This window comes from Bubalus kerabau, chromosome 1, assembly GCF_029407905.1.
Source record: "Bubalus kerabau isolate K-KA32 ecotype Philippines breed swamp buffalo chromosome 1, PCC_UOA_SB_1v2, whole genome shotgun sequence".
In the NCBI taxonomy this organism is placed as follows: Eukaryota; Metazoa; Chordata; class Mammalia; order Artiodactyla; family Bovidae; genus Bubalus; species Bubalus kerabau.
In genome coordinates, this window is record NC_073624.1 from 103,160,829 (window position 1) to 103,179,984 (window position 19,156).

At 41.2% G+C, this 19,156-nt stretch overlaps 2 long non-coding RNA genes across 2 annotated transcripts in view; both read right to left on the reverse strand.

Moving 5' to 3' along the window:
* Positions 1-17,134, reverse strand: part of LOC129655481 (uncharacterized) — a 35,467-nt gene extending 18,333 nt beyond the window's left edge. Inside the window, exon 1 of the long non-coding RNA XR_008716020.1 lies at positions 16,012-17,134. This is a non-coding gene — a long non-coding RNA (uncharacterized LOC129655481). The remainder of the gene's footprint in view (positions 1-16,011) is intronic.
* LOC129655483 (uncharacterized) lies at positions 1,507-11,114 on the reverse strand. Its single transcript, XR_008716024.1, has 3 exons — positions 11,036-11,114; positions 9,747-9,903; positions 1,507-1,719 (listed from the first exon to the last, which is right to left on the reverse strand). It is a non-coding gene; the product is annotated as an uncharacterized LOC129655483 (long non-coding RNA).
* Positions 17,135-19,156: the final 2,022 nt, after the last annotated feature.

Consider the following 19,156-nt stretch of genomic DNA (forward strand, 5'->3'; position numbering starts at 1 on the left):
TACATACATATATTTCCACTCTTTTTAAGATCGTTTCCCCATATAGGTCATTACAGTATTGAGTAGTGTTCCTTGTGCTATACCACGGGTTCTTATTAATATAACTGTCTTACTGAGTTGAGTACTACTAGGGCTTCTCTGGTGGCTCAATGGTAAAGAATCTGCCTGCCAATGCAGGAGATGAGGGTTCAATCCCTGGGTTGAGAAGATTGCCTGGAGAGGGAAATGGCAACTCACTCCAGCATTCTTGCCTGGAGAATTCCATGGACAGAGGAACCTGGAGGGCTACAGTTCATGGGGTTGCGAAGAGTCAGACGTGACTTAGTGACCAAACAATAACAAATGACTATCTCTAATACAAAAATAAGGACACTAGGCTGAGAGCGAAAGCCAATCAGTTTGCATAATTTGCTTTCCCGAAGTGTTCATGAACAGGTTTTGCTAATATGTTTGAAATGCATTACTTGACGTAGATACTGTGAAGTTTAACCAGATAGGAATTATTGCATTACCTCTCTTCCCCTCAGTGATGCAGACCTTGGGTTTGAAAGTGGCTTTTGTCTAATCATCTCATCCATGGAGTGTTTGTTTATTAGCATATCACTAAGGTTTGGGGAATTAGAACAGGCCCTTAGTTTCTTCACACTAAAATATTATTTAGGCTTTGCTTGTGGGCCACCAGACACAAAGGTTCTCACATATTATTTAGGAGTTCCAAAGCTCAGGGTTCAGTGACCAAAATTTGCCACCTGCCTCCATGCTCCATGATTTTTTTTTTCTTCTTTCCAGAGGCAAGCTAGATGCTGGCTGTTTCCATGAAGGAGGGCTCAGGGGAAAACCTGCCACCTCTAAAGCCATGACCTGGAAACAACAGCTTTGGGACAGCAAAGCCTGTAAAACTTGTTTGGTGTGTTTTTTAATGAGTTTACCGTGATGTTGTTCTACCTCTCCTTCCTTCTCTACCCCTGACCCCAAGCAATGAGAGAGGGGGTGAGATTTAACCATCCATGAAAGATGGCAATTTGGCAGCCTTGGAAGTGTGGTGGTCTGTTTACCTAGAGGCCAAATGTGAGGCCAGAAATGCACACATCCCAGGCCTCAACCTCAGTCTGTGAGATTCCACCTTCTTGTTGGGAATCAGAGGGACTCAACTAAGCTTTCAAAGATTCATAACATACTGGCCTGCATGCCCATTAAGTACTTCTCCATTTAAGTAAAGTCAGATGGATCAAGGGAAGACAGTGACTCACCCGGCATTTGTAATTTTGAGGTGGCAATCCTATCCCTATTAAAAGGGGACTTTTAATAATTTAATTAAAAAATGACTAATTTCTGTTTTTGTAGGATGATTAGAATATCTATTCCACACTTGCTCAGTGATATTTTTAATTATTCAATGAAATATTAATCAAAATATTGGCACAGAGTTTTTTGAATCTAAAATGTAAAGCACCATCACAAAAGCTAAGAATATGAAAGAGCTGAATGATGGTATTTGATGGGAATGGGGGAGCTTCTGGTAAGTGGTTTGGGTGGCTTCTCTATTCAGGCAGCACATACTTGATTTGAGTCATAGATGTGCGTGTTTTCCAGGGTCTTGGCTTGCAGGTGAAAACATAATGGTCTTTCCACGGCCACATAGAGTCTTGTTAGCTCTGGAGGTGGCCAGGAAGTCAGTCAGCACTGTTTCCCAGGATGGTGGAATGTATGTACTCTTTGCTGTAATAGACCCAAGGGGAAGAAGGCAAAATAATTAGAAAACAAGGTCCCTAGAAGATCTTAAAATTGTAAGAAAAGAACCTGAATTCAGAGAACTTCTCAAAACAAATGGAAGATTATTGATGTACCCACGCATGGCATGGCACATGCATGGCCTGTCATATAGTTCCTGGCCTCCTCCACCTACTGCACATCTCATCTGTGCTTCCCCATCTTCCTTTACCTGCTCAGCTTGTACTCATCCTAGAAGACTCTGGCATCAGATTTTCCAGGAAATCTTCTGACACCCTGGAAAAGGAGTGCGTGCAGGCTCCTGCATACCTATCTCAGTCATCAACTTGATCACATTTTATTAGACTATTTTTTTCCATGTGGACTGTGACCTCCATGAAGGCAGTGACTAGGGTTTACTCATCAGTGTAGCTCCAGGACCAAACCCAGTGCAAGTAAATACCCAGCAATACAGAGCAAATCAATCCACAAATAACTGCTGATGGTTTGCAGTGATGAGGAAGGACCACAGCGTAACCAGGGAGAGCTTCTCAGAGGAGCGCTGAGTAACATTTGAAGGAAGTGGAACTAATTGGATTGGTAGGAAAAGGACTGGACATATCATTTATGGGAAATGTCAGTAGCTGCACTGTGCTGCCCTCAGAAACCATTGTGCAGGCGATTCAGGAGAACAGAATTAATAACAGAGGAAAGAGAATAGTCGTAGGACCATGGAAAGCACTTTGTATTCTGGATTTGATGAGCAGACCACATCACTCTTTCCACTACTGTAGTTGAGAGGGTGAGCCAATGCCAGCTTCCTGATCAAACGCTCACCAGAGAATCTCTCTTTGGCTTATTTAAATCCCACTGTGCTTTCAGTTTAACGCAGCATTTCCTTTATTTCCTGTCTGAAATCCTTATGCCTATTTCAGTGGTGCCTGTGGATTATTTCCATGTACCACTATAAACCTATCCCCATAAAGATCCAAGCTAATTCAGGTTTTTCTTTTTTCTTTTTTAAGGCTGCAACTTCTTTATCTTCAAGGAACTTTAATCTCACATTCAGTATGATTTGAGCATCAGTTCTCATGTATTTTTATGTCATGAAAAGCCCTTTATTGAGACCTACAATCACCACAGCACCATCAGGAAGAGGAAATGAGCAGGGCTGCTAACCAGAACACTCTGTACCTTTTTAAACATTAACCATTGTTCAGGTCCGTAGACCTGGCTGCCGAAGGCAATGTGGGAAATCCAGAATCACATGCAAAAAAATACAACTTACGGAAAATTTTAGGGTTCCCATATCTGCCTTGATCCAATAAAAGTATGATACCAAATATGCATATATTTATATATTGCACATTTTTTAGAGAAATAGAAGTTACAACTAAACTGACCAATCTCTTATCTGAAAATAGCTCTATCTGACCCATGTCACCTTTAGAGAGCAAAGTCATTCCATCTGACAGCATTTAAGCTAGGATAACATCATGCCATTAAAACATCACTATGAAAGAAGTTTTTGTTTCATGAGCAACTTTTTTTTTACACTTAGATAGAACTTGATAATCTTTGTTATTTGCTGGCATAGCCTAGGCATATACAGGTTATCATTGAATTTTTTTTTTTTTTACAGTGTTGTATTTTCTCTTTTAATTGGAAGCTAATTACTTTACAATATTGTGGTGGTTTTTGCCATACATTCACATGAATCAGCCATGGGTGTACATGTGTTCCCCATCCTGAACCTCCCTCCCACCTCCCTCCTCATCCTATCCCTCAGGGTCATCCCAGTGCACCAGCCCTAAGCACCCTGCCTCATGCATCAAACCTGGACAGGCGATCTATTTCACATATGATAATATACATGTTTCAATGGTATTCTTTCAAATCATCCCACCCTTGCCTTCTCCCACAGAGTCCAAAAGTCTGTTCTTTACATCTGTGTCTCTTTCGCTGTCTCGCATATAGCGTCATCGTTACCATCTTTCTAAATTCCATATTTATGCGTTAATATACTGTATTGGTGTTTTCCTTTCTGACTTACTTCCCTCTGTATAATAGGCTCCAGTTTCATCCACCTCATTAGGACTGATTCAAATGCGTTCTTTTTAATAGCTGAGTAATATTCCATTGTGTATATGTACCACAGCTTTCTTATCTATTCGTCTGCCAATGGACATCTAGGTTGCTTCCATGTCCTGGCTATTGTAAACAGTGCTGCAATGAACATTGGGGTACACGTGTCTCTTTCCCTTCTGGTTTCCTCAGTGTGTATGCCCAGCAGTGGGATTGCTGGATCATAAGGCAGTTCTAGTTCCAGTTTTTTAAGGAATCTCCACACTGTTCTCCATAGTGGCTGTATTAGTTTGCATTCCCACCAACAGTGTAAGAGGGTTCTTTCTCCACACCTTCTCCAATATTTATTGTTTGTAGACTTTTTGATAGCAGCCATCTGACCGGCGTGAGATGGTACCTTATTGTGGTTTTGATTTGTATTTCTCTGATAATGAGTGATGTCAAGCATCTTTTTGATGCTGAGCATCTTTCAGATGTTGAGCATCTGAGACATACAGATGTTTGTTAGTGATCTGTATGTCTTCTTTGGAGAAATGTCTGTTTAGTTCTTTGGCCCATTTTTTGATTGGGTCACTTATTTTTCTGGAATTGAGCTGCAGGAGTTGCTTGTATATTTTTGAGATTAATTCTTTGTCAGTTGCTTCATTTGCTATTATTTTCTCCCATTCTGAAGGCTGTCTTTTCACCTTGCTTACAGTTTCCTTCGTTGTGCAAAAGCTTTTAAGCTTAATTAGGTCCCATTTGTTTATTTTTGCTTTTATTTCCATTCCTCTGGGAGGTGGGTCATAGAGGATCCTGCTATAATTTACATCAGAGAGTGTTTTACCTATGTTTTCCTCTAAGAGTTTTATAGTTTCTGGTCTTACATTTAGATCTCTAATCCATTTTTAGTTTATTTTTGTGTATGGTGTTAGAAAGTGTTCTAGTTTCATTCTTTTACAAGTGGTTGACCAGTTTTCCCAGCACCACTTGTTAAAGAGATGGTCTTTTCTCCATTGTATATTCTTGCTTCCTTTGTCAAAGATAAGGTGTCCATAGGTGAATGGATTTATCTCTGGGCTTTCTATTTTGTTCCATTGGTCTATGTTTCTGTCTTTGTGCCAGTACCATACTGTCTTGATGACTGTGGCTTTGTAGTATAGTCTGCAGTCAGGCAGGTTGATTCCTCCAGTTCCATTCTTCTTTCTCAAGATTACTTTGGCTACTTAAGGTTTTTTGTATTTCCATACAAATTGTGAAATTATTTGTTCTAGTCCTCTGAAAAATACCGTTGGTAGCTTGATAAGGATTGCGTTGAATCTATAGATTGCTTTGGGTAGTATACTCATTTTCACTATATTGATTCTTCTGATCCATGAACATGGTTTATTTCTCCATCTATTTGTGTCATCTTTGATTTCTTTCATCAGTGTTTTATAGTTGTCTATATAGGTGACTGCAGCCATGAAATTAAAAGACGCTTACTCCTTGGAAGGAAAGTTATGTCCAACCTGGATAGCATATTCAAAAGCAGAGACATTACTTTGCCAACAAAGGTCCATCTAGTCAAGGCTATGGTTTTTCCAGTGGTCATGTATGGATGTGAGAGTTGGACTGTGAAGAAGGCTGAGTGCCGAAGAATTGATGCTTTTAAACTGTGGTGTTGGAGAAGATTCTTGAGAGTCCCTTGGACTGCAAGGACATCCAACCAGTCCATTCTGAAGGAGATCAGCCCTGGGATTTCTTGGGAAGGAATGATGCTAAAGCTGAAACTCCAGTACTTTGGCCACATCATGCCAAGGGTTGACTCATTGGAAAAGACTCTGATGCTCGGAGGGATTGGGGGCAGGAGGAGAAGGGGATGACAGAGGATGAGATGGCTGGATGGCATCACTGACTCGATGGACGTGAGTCTGAGTGAACTCCGGGAGTTGGTGATGGACAGGGAGGCCCGGCGTGCTGAGATTCATGGGGTCGCAAAGAGTCAGACACGACTGAGCGACTGAACTGAACTGAACTGAACTGATATAGGTCTTTTGTTTCTTTAGGTAGATTTATTCCTAAGTATTTTATTCTTTTCATTGCAATGGTGAATGGAATTGTTTGCTTAATTTCTCTTTCTGTTTTCTCATTGTTAGTGTATAGGAATGCAAGGGATTTCTATGTGTTAATTTTATATCCTGCAACTTTACTATATTCATTGATTAGCTCTAGTAATTTTCTGGTGGAGTCTTTAGGGTTTTCTATGCAGTGGATCATGTCATCTGCAAACAGTGAGAGTTTCACTTCTTCTTTTCCAATCTGGATTCCTTTTATTTCTTTTTCTTCTCTGATTGCTGTGGCTAAAACTTCCAAAACTATGTTAAATAGTAGTGGTGAGAGTGGGCATCCTTGTCCTGTTCCTGACTTTACGGGAACTGCTTCCAATTTTTCACCATTGAGGATAATGTTTGCTGTGGGTTTATCTTATATGGCTTTTATTATGTTGAGGTATGTTCCTTCTATGCCTACATTCTGGAGCATTTTTATCATAAATGGAGACTGAATTTTGTCAAAGGCTTTCTCTGCATCTATTGAGATAATCATATGGTTTTTATCTTTCAATTTGTTAATGTGGTGTATCACATTGATTGATTTGTGAATATTGAAGAATCCTTGCATCCCTGGGATAAAGCCCACTTGGTCATGATGTATGATCTTTTTAATATGTTGTTGGATTCTGTTTGCTATGATTTTATTAAGGATTTTTGCAGCTATGTTCATCAGTGATATTGGCCTATAGTTTTCTTTTTTTGTGGCATCTTTGGTTTTGGTATTAGGGTGATGGTGGCTTCATAGAATGAGTTTGGAAGTTTACTTTCCTCTGCAATTTTCTGGAAGAGTTTGAGTAGGATAGGTGTTAGCTCTTCTCTAAATTTTTGGTAGAATTCAGCTGTGAAGCCATCTGGTCCTGGGCTTTTGTTTGTTGGAAGATTTCTGATTACAGTTTTGATTTCTGTGCTTGTAATGGGTCTGTTAAGATTTTCTATTTCTTCCTGGTTCAGTTTTGGAAAGTTATACTTTTCTAAGAATTTGCCCATTTCTTCCAAGTTGTCCATTTTATTGGCATATAGTTGCTGATGGTAGTCTCTTATGATCCTTTATATTTATGTGTTGTCTGTTGTGACTTCTCCATTTTCATTTCTAATTTGTTGATTTGATTCTTCTCCCTTTTTTTCTTGATGAGTCTGGCTAATGGTTTGTCTATTTTGTTTACCTTCTCAAAGAACCAGCTTTTAGCTTTGTTGATTTTGGCTATGGTCTCCTTTGTTTCTTTTGCATTTATTTCTGCCCTAATTTTTATGATTTCTTTCCTTCTACTAACCCTGGGGTGCTTCTTATTTTTCTAGTTGCTTTAGGTATAGAGTTAGGTTATTTATTTGGTTTTTCTCCTGTTTCTTGAGGTAGGCTTGTATTGCTATGAACCTTCCCCTTAGCACTGCGTTTACTGTATCCCATAGGTTTTGGGTTGTTGTGTTTTCATTTTCATTCATTTCTATGCATATTTCGATGTCTTTTTTGATTTCTTCTGCGATTTGTTGGTTATTCAGAAGTGTGTTGTTTAACCTCCATATGTTTGTATTTTAATAGTTTTTTTCCCTGTAGTTGATATCTAATCTTACTGCATTGTAATCAGAAAAGATGCTTGAGATGATTTCAATTTTTTTGAATTTATATCATCGATTTTTGTAGATCAAGGAACACTCTTTTGGGCTTTCTTGATTTTATTTCTTTTTCTATAAATGTGAATCATGGGAAGCAGCATTTACATGATTCTATCAGAATGGGATGGCTACAATCATCATCACCATTGTCAGTTTAGTATTGAGCATTTACTATGCCATGTACAGTACAAACGAATTTTACACATTAAATCATAGAACTTGGCACTTACTTCTATTATGATACTTCTCAAGGTGAACTAAAATACCTTAATAAGCATCTGTCTCCACTACATTCTGTCTTCACTGTAGTGCCCTGGATACAGAGCCCGTACCTTACTCATCTTGTTACCCCAGCACGCTGAACAAATTGGGCACTAAATAAATGTCTGATATTTAAGTAGAAATAACTTGAGGTAACAAAAGCATACCATTTGAAGAATCTTAAAACATATTATGGCCATATGACAATGTTCTTTCTAATAAAAAGATCTAGAAACAAACTATATCCCAACCATGGGGAAACAGTTCAATATGAGCAAGGTTGGATATAACAACACACACTTGATACACTTAACATAACAGAAACACATTCACTGTGAAGACGCTGCTCTCAGAAATATAACTGGCCTGTGTGTCGGGAGTGCTTTCCTTCCCCATCTCCTACTGGGGTTTCAGATTGGAACTTTCCCCAGCCTGTCCACCTTCAGATTGTCTCTGTATTAAGTGTTCTTTTCTAGTTCACCGTGCCTGGCCACTTGCCTTTTATTTTAACTAACTGATTAAGCTTTTTTGTTTCTTTGCATCCTTTCCCCTACCACTCTAATCCTTCTCAGGTGCTTTGTGTGTTATTTATTTGCTCCCATAATTCTATCAAAACTGTACTGGCATCTTTCCCAGCAAGGCATCCTGCTGGCAGACGGTTCCCATCTTGCTTCCAACGATCATTTTTAGGGGCTACTTTGCAGAGATCCTGGGTTCAACAAACCATCATCATCGAGCAAGAGAGCTGCCCAGACAATTTCTGGTGGGATAAAATTAGAGCTTTCCCCCAAATAACAGCAAAATGATAATAAATAAATGTATGTCCTCAAAGAGCATTTGCTTGGTTCTGCAGAAATCAGAAGGGATTATTTGTACACCTCAGGATTAATGATCAATGAATTAGCAGAATTTCTGATCCTATTAGAAATGCTAATCTCATGAGAACAGAGAGAACCATTTGTGAAAGGGCTGAGCTGTCCAGACGGTGCCTGTCTCCACCGACCTGGCTCTGTGAGAAAGGAAGGAAAAGGGGAGGGAAAGAATATTTGTTCAGAGCTTACTGTATTCCAGACTTTGGATAAGGGGCTCTTACAGACCCAGTGTAGTTTATCCTCACACCAATCTTTCAAAGCAAGATTACCGTCAGCTTTGGTCCTGATGGAAAACCTGGAAGTCAGTGAGATTAAGCAGCCTGACTTGGGCCACCCAGCCAGGAAGTGCAAACCTAGAAGTGAGGATTTGAACTCAGGTTTTTATGAGTACAAAGTCTGCCATGTTTTTGTTATAACAGTGGCAGGGTTTGGTTAGATAGCCTGTAACAATGTTCAGGTTATTAAAGACCAAAAGGCAAAGTACAGGTCATCCCTGACAAGGCTGATTCCTCCTGCTATTATGGACTCAAGGACTCCCTCCCACACTGACTGTGTTGCATAGACCTGAATAAGAAGTCACGTTATCCCAGGTGGACTCTGAGAAGTCATGACCTTAGGCATAGGATTTAATGGCCAAAGCCCTAATACTGTGTTATTTGAGCAGGGGCTGGCCCCATGAGTAGAAAGGGCTTGAGGACCCATGGAGCGAGCGTATCTCTGTTCCTACCCAACTGTATGTTTTTATGGAAATTTCACCATCATAAAAATCATTCCTTAGGACTTGCTTTTTCCAAAATATCCTATCAAAATACATCAACCCTTAAAAAGGTGACTCCTGAAACTCCTTTATCACCCAGTATCCTGGCAGGAGATAATTGTGCACGGCCCATAGGTCAGGTACCTGATGATGAAGCAAGAAGATGAGTTCTAGAAGCACAATATTCCCTTTACCACATCGTCCCTCACCATGTGCTCAGTTCTGTCTTTATGGTTCAATTTTCCTCTTGGTAAATTATCAGCAATAACAGGACAGGAATTTAAATCAAGCAGAAGTGGAAACACGAGTAGACTTAAATGATTTGTTTCACTTAAGAACAACAGCCAAACTAACATTTATGTTTCTTAAAGCACTTACTTCTTTGGCTGCACCAGGTCTTGGCTGCAGCACGCAGGATCTTCAATCTTTGTTGTGGCACATGGAACCTTTAACTGGTGCATGTGGGATCTAGTTCCCCAACCAGGGATCGAACCTGGGTGCCCTGCATTGGGAGCACGGAGTCTCAGCCCCTGGACTGCCAAGGAAGTCCAACATTTATGTTTTTAATAAATATTTAATTTTAGAACAGCTTTAGATTTATAGAAAAGTTATAAAGATAGTACAAAGAAAGGGGTCTCGTATATCACACACCCAGTTTCCCTTAACATCTTACATCAGCAAGTACAGGACATTGTCACAGCTAAGAAACCAAAAGTAACAGGACATTATTCACTAAAGATCGTACTTCATTCAGATTTCCCTAGTTTTTACCTAATGTCCTTTCCTGTTCCCACCCAGTTGTTCCATCTCTTCAGACTCCTCTGGACTGTGGCAGTTTCTCAGACTTTCCTTGTTTGTGATGAAGTTTGAGGAGTATGAGTCAGGTAATGTATAGAATGTGTTTCAATTTGGCTTTATCTGATGTTTTCCTCATGGTTAGATGGGTTGATGGGTTTTGGGGAGGACAGCCTCAGAGGTAAAGAGCGCTTCTTGTCCCACCTTATCAAGATTACGTTTATTGTATACATGTGTACTCAGTCGTGTCCGACTGTTTGCAACCCTATGGACTGTGTAGCCTGCCAGGCTCCTCTGTTCGTGGAATTTTCCAAGCAGGAATATTAGAGTGGGTTGCCATTTCCTACTCCACAGGATCTTCCCGACCCAGGGATCGAACCTGATTATGTTCATTAAATGTTAAATCACAGTTGATTTAACATTTATTTTTAAAGAAAATAAATCATGTGGCAAATTAGTCTGAACTAGAGCCAACCCTGTCCATTTTTAACAAGGACAGAACTGGCACAAAATCAAACTGTCAGAGTCTCTGGAAATAAACTAATGTTCCATTCAGTCCAAGTCCCAGGTTGTAACGTTTATGTGAGTTCCTTTGGCAGAAAACATTTGGAGTTCCTGAGGGGGGAAAAAATGGCTGTCTTAAATATAGAATATAGTTAAGATGCCATGTCTGAAGCATTTCACAGACTTGCCAGCGAGTGAGCACCGTCATCACAGAACACCAGCTGTGGAACCCTGTCTGTTGAACCCACAGGCCCCCAAGTCCCCAGAAGACAATATTAGCAATGAACCAGATTTTCACATTTCCTGCCTCCCCTGAATTCATAACATGGCCAAACTGCCAGACTGCTCCTGGGAGTCTGTACCATTACCTTGTAGGGAAAGTGCTGGCAGAAGCACCTTTCATTTGTGTTGCATAAGAACATCATCTTCATTTCAGTAATTTAACTCTGATTAAATTTAGCTGTCAGCCTTTAAAGTTCTCTGAGCAGCTTTCAGACTCAGAAAGGGAAGAGGCATGCCAGCAGCTTTTCTGCAATCCCTTCCCACCTACCTTCCTGCAAGCTCCTTTCCAAGCAGCTGGGTGAAGCCAGAATCATTCAGAGAGTAATCGTTTGCCAGGCTGGGACGTGCCTGGTGGGAATGGATTCTCTCATTCTGTGGCCTGGCCCTGCCCAGGGAAGGCAGCTGGGAGCACCCAGCACTGCCTGCCACTTTTGCATCTTTCAAGTTGCTTCCTTTGGTTTCTTGCTTCTCTGGTCAATATAGCCAGTGGGGTTTTTTTTGTTTGTTTGTTTTTTTAATTTAATTAAAATTTAAAAAAATTGGAATATAATTGCTGTAAAATGTTGTGTTAGTTTCTACCATACAATGAAGTGAATCAGCTGTATGTATACATATATCCCCTCCCTCTTGGACCTCTCTCCCACCCATCCCTCATCCCAGTCATCTAGGTCATCCCATTTTTTTTATTTCCACATTTTTAAAACATGATTCTTTGAATTCTATAGTGCTATAAAATTTTCAAAAGTTTCACACACATGATTTCATATAAACCCATCATTTTTATTACTATTATATATATATATATTTTGGCTTTTTCCATTTTTCCTTTCTCTCCAGACCGTCTTGTATTTTTCCTCTTCCTGTTTGGGTTCTCTGGTCCCCAGCCCTCAGGCTTTCACTGAAACCCATGGCTGTTTCCCCTGAGGAGTGTCTTTTCCTGTGCTCTCCTCTGACTTCCTGCCATTGTGGGGGATGGGGGTGGGCAGGGGGAGCCAGGCAGGAATGGGGATGGGGGTGCAGTTCCCAGCCTTCTTCCCCGGCAAAGGCAGAAGCAGGCCCATCCTAGGCAGGGCCACACACAGCTCCCCAGGCCTCCTCCCACACCCCTTTGAACTTATTCTCTTAAGGATCTCAAGGGTCTCAAGGCTGCAAATTGCATTTTAGAGTTTCCATCTGGTGCTTTCTGTGAGCTCACCATGCAGGAAACTAAGAACCACAGAAAGACCTAAAAAGTGGTCCTAGGAATCCTTGATGTAGGTTATGGCCATTACAGGCAGCACAGCCTTCCACTCATCAGGGTCCTAAAAGAATATATAAGGAGGAGTTTTGTAATCAGGTCCATACGCTCCAGGCTTAATGACCAGGACAGATCTTCGGTGTTACACAATCCCCAACTGCTTTGATCTTCGCTGTCCTGGTCAGTATACCCAGCTGGATAAATAGCATTAGTCCAAAAAGAGCTTGCTGAACAAATGGTTAAAATTGATAATGTCCTACATTTGCCAGAAGCACAGGTGCTTCAGATCAATTGGGCTAACCTTGTGGAAACAATTAACACTAAGCCTTTTTATAAGACAAAAAAAGCTTTTACATTTACAGGTTCAGATTCTGGAGGTAAAATGAATTTTCTGGGAGTGAAAAATGTTCCCTGTAGAGCTGATGGATTGTTAACATTCAGCGTGGTTTACCAAGTTCTTAAAAAAGAAGAAAAGAAAAACAACCCAAACAACAAAAGTAATAAGAATCTGTACCATCACCATCAGCTTATTACAACAGTTTAACTTTCTGCTTATGAGTTTTTCAATGATGACTCCCCTGAAAGCTTGAGAGAAATATATTACTATGATACAGATTATCATTCTTCAAGTTTGCTCTTATCAGAACAGATCCAGGTGGAATTGGAGACTCCTACTGGAATATGGCTAGTTTCCAATGGCTTAGAAGTGTTTCTTATGACTAAATAGATAGCCTCATAATTGGGTTTGTGAGTACAGATTTGTCAAGATTCTACTTTACATGGCATGGATATTCTCAGCTCAAACCCTCAAAAAATATTCCTCTGTAAATATATAGGCAAATACTTAAAGCCTCATTCTAGCTTTTCTCCAGTTGGGGGGCAGAATGTACATGCAAGTCTCTTTCTGTTGGTGAAGACATATTGTGTGACTTTAAGCAGATCCTTCATCATCTGTGGCCTCTGCTACCTCATGCCTAGACTGAAGGGTTAGTTGCTCAGTCGTGTCCAACTCTTTGGGACCCCATGGACTGTAGCCTGTCAGGCTCCTCTGTCCATGGGATTTCCCAGGCAAGAATACTGGAATGGGTTGCCATTTCCTTCTCCAGGGGATCTTCCTGACCCAGGGATCGAACCTGAGTCTCCTGAATTACAGGCAGACTCTTTACCATCTGAGTCACCAGGGAAGTGCCTAGACTAAGGTCTAGCCCTAATAATCTGTGCCCCTAATTAGACCAGTGATCAGGAAAGAGGGTTCTGCAGTCAAGTAGCTGTGGTTTCAACTGCTGTCTCCATCTCAAAGTAGTTACCTATCAATGGGCAAGACAGTTAGCCTTGGAGCCTACATTTCCTCATCTGTAAAATGGTTATAGTAATAGTACCTGCCTGAAAAGGTTGGGGTAAGGATTAAGTGAGATAATTATATGAAACACTTAGCATAGGGCCTGGCCTATTACAGGTGCTGGAGAAATGTTACCTTTATTTGTAGAGTCCATATTGTTATAATAAATGGTTTATTTGTATGTGGTTTCCATCCTTTTCACTAAATTGATCTGCTTTTCTTTTTTTCTAATTGAAATATAATTGATTTACAATGTTGTGCTAGTTTCAGGTGTACAGCAAAGTGATTCACTTTATGTAAATAGATACACATGTGTGCATGCTAAGTCACTTCAGTTGGGTCTGACTCTTTGCGACCCCATGGACTGTAGTTTGATGCAAAACAATAATTAGGTGTGTGGTGTCCTCTCTGCATGGTTTCCAATGACTGTGTCTACCAAGAAGGCAAATGCAGCATTGGAAATGTGGTTCTTTTCCTGAATGATTTCTGAGCAAGGAAGAAAAGGTTTAAAAATAATAATTTTTGACAAATGATGGGAGCAGATTATAGAGGTATATACTTTCTAGGACTGTGTGTGCATCTCAGGGGAATATTCTGTATCCTAATAAAAAATTATGGCTAATCGCCATCAAACCCACAGCAACAGAGCACGTTGTGGTAGATGACAAGGTTATAGATGATGGGATAGCTGGAAGGGGAAGAGTGAGGATTGTGGTGCTGACCAGGAAAGGGAAGGCCTGGTTTCTGGTCCACTTAAGCTAACTGGTCAATGATTTCCTGTTTTGATTTTCATTGTCTAAAGTGTTTGGTGAACTAATTGCTACTTTGGGCAAACAACCATTTCTAGCTGGGAGGTGAGGACATTTGACTCCCCTTCTCCCAGTGGTTAGACCCAGGGTCTACCTATAAGCCAAGCAGATCATCTCTCTCCATTGAAATAGAAGCACCTGGCAGGCAAACACTTTGCCTGCCTAGTTTACCAGTGCCTGGTACAGGATATTAGAGAATACATTCTGTATGTATATGGAGTAAGTCCTTGACAGGCGCTTGTTGAATGAAAGAACAGACAGAGGTTTTTCCTCATTAGGCTGCTGGAGCGGCTTCTGCAGCAAAAACAAACAAGAGGAGGAGGAGGAGAAGGGGGAGTGGGGGAACGAAGAGAAAGGACAGAAGGGGAAGAAGTGGGTGGAGGAAGAGTGGAGGAGGAGGCGGGGAAGGAAAGAAGAGGAGGAGGGAAGTTCCAGCAAGTTGAGGAGGGCTCTGGTCAACGTTTCCAAAAGTTCATCTTCTCTGCACTCCTTCCCTGGCTCCCTCTTGCTTCCTAAGTTCCATCAGGAGAAGGCTGGTCATTGCTGATTTAGGATACTTTTCAAACCAAAGCTAAAAAAACTTCAAAAGAGTGTGACATCTTAGGGATATCAAATGCCATGACCAGGAGATGCTGCTTACAGGAAAGTAAAATACAGTCTGTCTCTTTCTCAGTGGCTGTCATGCAGAAACAGTGGTTCCGGCTGACTTTAAAATTGCTGCCTAAATGAAGGAATGATGATCTTCTGGGAAATGTAGGCTCCTAATGGAGGGTTGTGGTTTGAAAAGTTTCCCACGCAGTGATTTTTTAAATGCCTATTGACCTCTCTGCAGTGGCTGCTTTTCCATCATAATCTGTTACATAATTACTGAGCAATTTCCAGGCTGCTTCTTACAAAACTGATTTAAACTTAGCCACCTAGACCAGCATCACTGAACTTTTTCTAGAATCTGTGGGGCTGATTAGAATTGCATTGACAGAGCTAGAGAATCTTGTGATTTCAACCAAATGAACCCCTGGGAAATTGGTTCAAGGGCTCCATTTCCTTCCTAGGCTTGCAAGCGATGCTGTAAAGCCAACAATTGTGATTTGACTGGCTTGAGAAAAATTAAGTTTGGTGCCTGAGTAAATGTTTGATTCCAAGTGACTCTCTCCACCTCCCAAATACTGCCCTTCCAGCATTGCATATTGAAACATGCAGTATCTGAGAATCGATTTTGGTCCAAATTCTGTGATGAAAATAAGAGAAGCAGAGTCCGGGTATCTTAAGCAAAGAAATGAATGTATTGGAAGGATACAAAAGAGCTCACGGAACAGAAGGAGAAGCCAGGAATCCACTTTATCAAAGTACGAGAGAAGCTGTAGGAATTCAAGTGGCAGGAATACAATTCCCTTTGGCCCTTGCTACCAGAGTAAGTGACTTAGAACCATTCTCAGCTTTTGCGTCACTTGTCTCCATACTAAAATTCCAGCTCAAGAGCATCTGGGAGACCTAGTTTCAGCTACATACGTGCTCTCCGTTTGGTCAGGATAGGGGAAGGCACCGTGATGGAAAAACGTTTCTCCTACAGGGAAAAAGGGATTCTCCAGAGAAAAATCAAGGCTCTCTCTCCTCAGGCTGTGGCGGCACGTGTCTGCCCCACTGCAGGGTAGAACATGGTGTGTATTTTTAACTCACCAGCCTCCAGTTCTACGCCATATCTTCCTTCTCCTCCAAACCATGTGTTAGCACACTAGGACAGCACACACCCGTCCCTGCAGGAACAGTCTGGGATGTGTGAGCAGCCTAGAATTTTGGAGAAGGAGAAAAATGAGTTAAAGGAATGATGTGGGAGAGCGGAGGTGTGTGTATCATGCTCTTCTTCTGAGCTGTTGATTTCTGTTCTCCTCAGGTCAACACATTTTTTATTTAATTTGAGAGAAACTTGAATTATACTTCTATGGCAATACCTTCAAATCTGCTATCTGTGATTTCTTTTTTTTAACATGTGAAGAGAAAACAAAGAGTAATATCCAAGATGTTCTTTAAATTTCTTTTTCTAGAACTGACCTCTCTAAAATTTATTACATCATACAATTAATTATAACATGCACCATTAATTTAAAATATTCTTTTATTGATGAGATAGACAATGACAAAAACTGAGGGTGCCACAGAAGTGGGAAAGTTGTTGGGCAGATTCAGCACCCTCACTTCCAGCTGCTCCAAAGCAGCTTGCTCGTTTGATGGTCCAGTCCTTGATGTATCTTGCTCAAGGGTTTCCATGAAAATGACCTCTCAGGTGAAACTTCCTAAAAATCTATAATGCACCCAGGATTTCATCCCAGTGCATCCTGGAGTGGAGCAAAACAACACCTCCTAGAGAAGAAAATATCTTCCAGTGTCACACATGTGTAGGCCTTAGTTTGAAGAATACGTATCTAATTCTGTTGCTGCTTCAGAAAATATAAAGACTTGTATCTCTCTTAAACCTATTTGTTACTTCTTTTAAAACTTTGGTATGTTTTATACAGTTCGGCAAAAAGTTAACCCTTGACTTTGATTCATGTTAGAGCAAATCAGTACGTTCATTCCACTTCTCTTTTCCCTTTCAGTTCCAATTACCTCCCCCAGCACTGCAAATTTCCCTCCCCTCTCAATGGCGACAAGTCCCCAACCCAGAATGGAGCTGATGTTTACCAGATATCTGTCACACGACAAACATGAATATATGTGTAATCCAAGATCCAGAGAGGTTTTAAAAAAAAAAAGTATTCAGGGTCACAAAGCTAGTAATTGTAAGTTCACATTGGAACCTCTATCTGTCTGATTTCAAAGCACATTCCTCCCATTGTGTTACGTCAAATAAGATAGTTGGCTATCAGCTCATCAAGAACTACTACACATTCCAGGAAAAAATGCATATTACAAGTTCCTAAGACCAAAATGACGCTAGAAAGTTGGCTAAATGGAGGCAGAAATATGTCAGATATGTTGTATCTGACATATAGTCTCATGGTTCTCTCCCTTTCCTGTTGGGGGTGCCCAGAGGGTGAGTGAGTGGATTGAGTACTCCTGAGCTCAGTGTTGAGCAGTTTAGGTCAGGGAAAAGGATGGCTAAAGGTTGGAGGACCATAAAGTCATTGTGAAAACTTATAAACCAGATGAAACAAAGCTTTCATTTAAGTGGACATTGATTCATTCTTTCATACAATGAGTATTTATGCTATGTGTCTTTGAGTGTCTATGAGAGGGCAGGCATGCAAAGATGAGTAAGACATGGCTCTTCCTTCAAGGAATTCAGTGTCTATTGAGGAAGAGAGAGAAGTTAACAAGCTGTCAGAGTGGAATGGGATAATACATATTTTCTCTGTCCTTAGATGCCCATTCTATAATCAACATATCACGGGCACACACTGGTTTTTGCTCGTTCATTACTCTCTCCAATCTGACTTTCTCTAGAAGGATTACATCTTCTCCACTGGAAAATCTGATGAGACCGTTAAATCTAGGGGTTTTCAACCCTCTGGGTACATGCGTCCTAAGTCGTGTCTGACTCTGTGTGACCCCATGTACTGTTTGTTGCCCACCAGGCTCCTCTGTCCAGGGGATTTCCCAGCCAAGAACACTGGAGTGGGTTGCCATGTCCTCCTCCAGGGGATCCTCCCGACCCAAGGATCGAACCCAGGTCTCTTTTGTCTCCCGCATTTCCAGGCAAGTTCTTTACCTTGTTCTTTGCCACCTGGGAAGACCCCACAACCCTCTACTCATCAACGAGTGGCTTCCTTACCCAAGCTGGAGCACTGTTTATTCCTTGGAATCAAAATCTTAAAGGAGGATAGAAAGGGAAAAAAAAAATCCCCAGAAATGACAGAAAATCATTCATTCTGGATCAGGGCACTGACAATACTTGAGTGTTCCTAGACCCATCCCTGCCAGTTTCTATCAATTTAGGCATCTTCTGGACCCTCCAGAGAGCTGATAGAAATCCTCCTGATAAAGTCCCATTTATATATATATATATATATATAATTTTATTTATTTATGTTTGGCTACACTGGGTCTTTTTTGCTTTGCTTGGGCTTTCTCTAGTTGCAGCTGGCAGGGACTATGCATCATGCTGGTGTGTGGACTTATTGCGGTGGCGTCTCTTTCATTTCAGAGCACAGGCTCTATGCATGTGGCCTTCAGTGGGTTTGGCTCACAGGCTCTAGAGCGCAGGCTCAGAGGTTGTGACCCATGGGCTTAGTTGCTCCCCAGCATGTGGGATCTTTCCAGACCAGGGATTGAACCCATATCCCCTGTATTGGCAGGCAGATTCTTATACACTGTGCCACCAGGAAAGTCCAGGTCGCATTGTTAAACAGTGAAAAGACAAAATCCCCTGGGTATGATATGGGTTGTCTGGGACGAGACTGAGAGCAGGAGGACCAGTTAGGAGACTATTGTAGCGATCTAGGTGAGACATGGTGAGAGACTGAACTCATCGAGTAGAGAGTCAAAGAAGGAAAGATGAATTCTAGAATCGAAAGAGATAGAGCTAGCTAGACTTGATGACCACCATGCAGAAATAAGAAGAGTCACAAGAATTGTTTTTCCATGAAACCATGTAGGGCAGCTCACGTCAACTCCTTTCTGTTGGTCTAGAGGGTATGCTCTAACCTGGCCTTGGTTCTGGTGGTGCTTTCTTACCTGTGAAGGCTGCCTCTTCACCCCCCTCTACCCTCCTAGTCCTGGGATGAACACATCACTTCCTCCTGAAAAATCATCTCCATTATCCAGTTGGCAGGGACATCAAATTCCTCCTTTCGCCTTGCCTCCTAAGCCCCTAGGGTACGTGTAC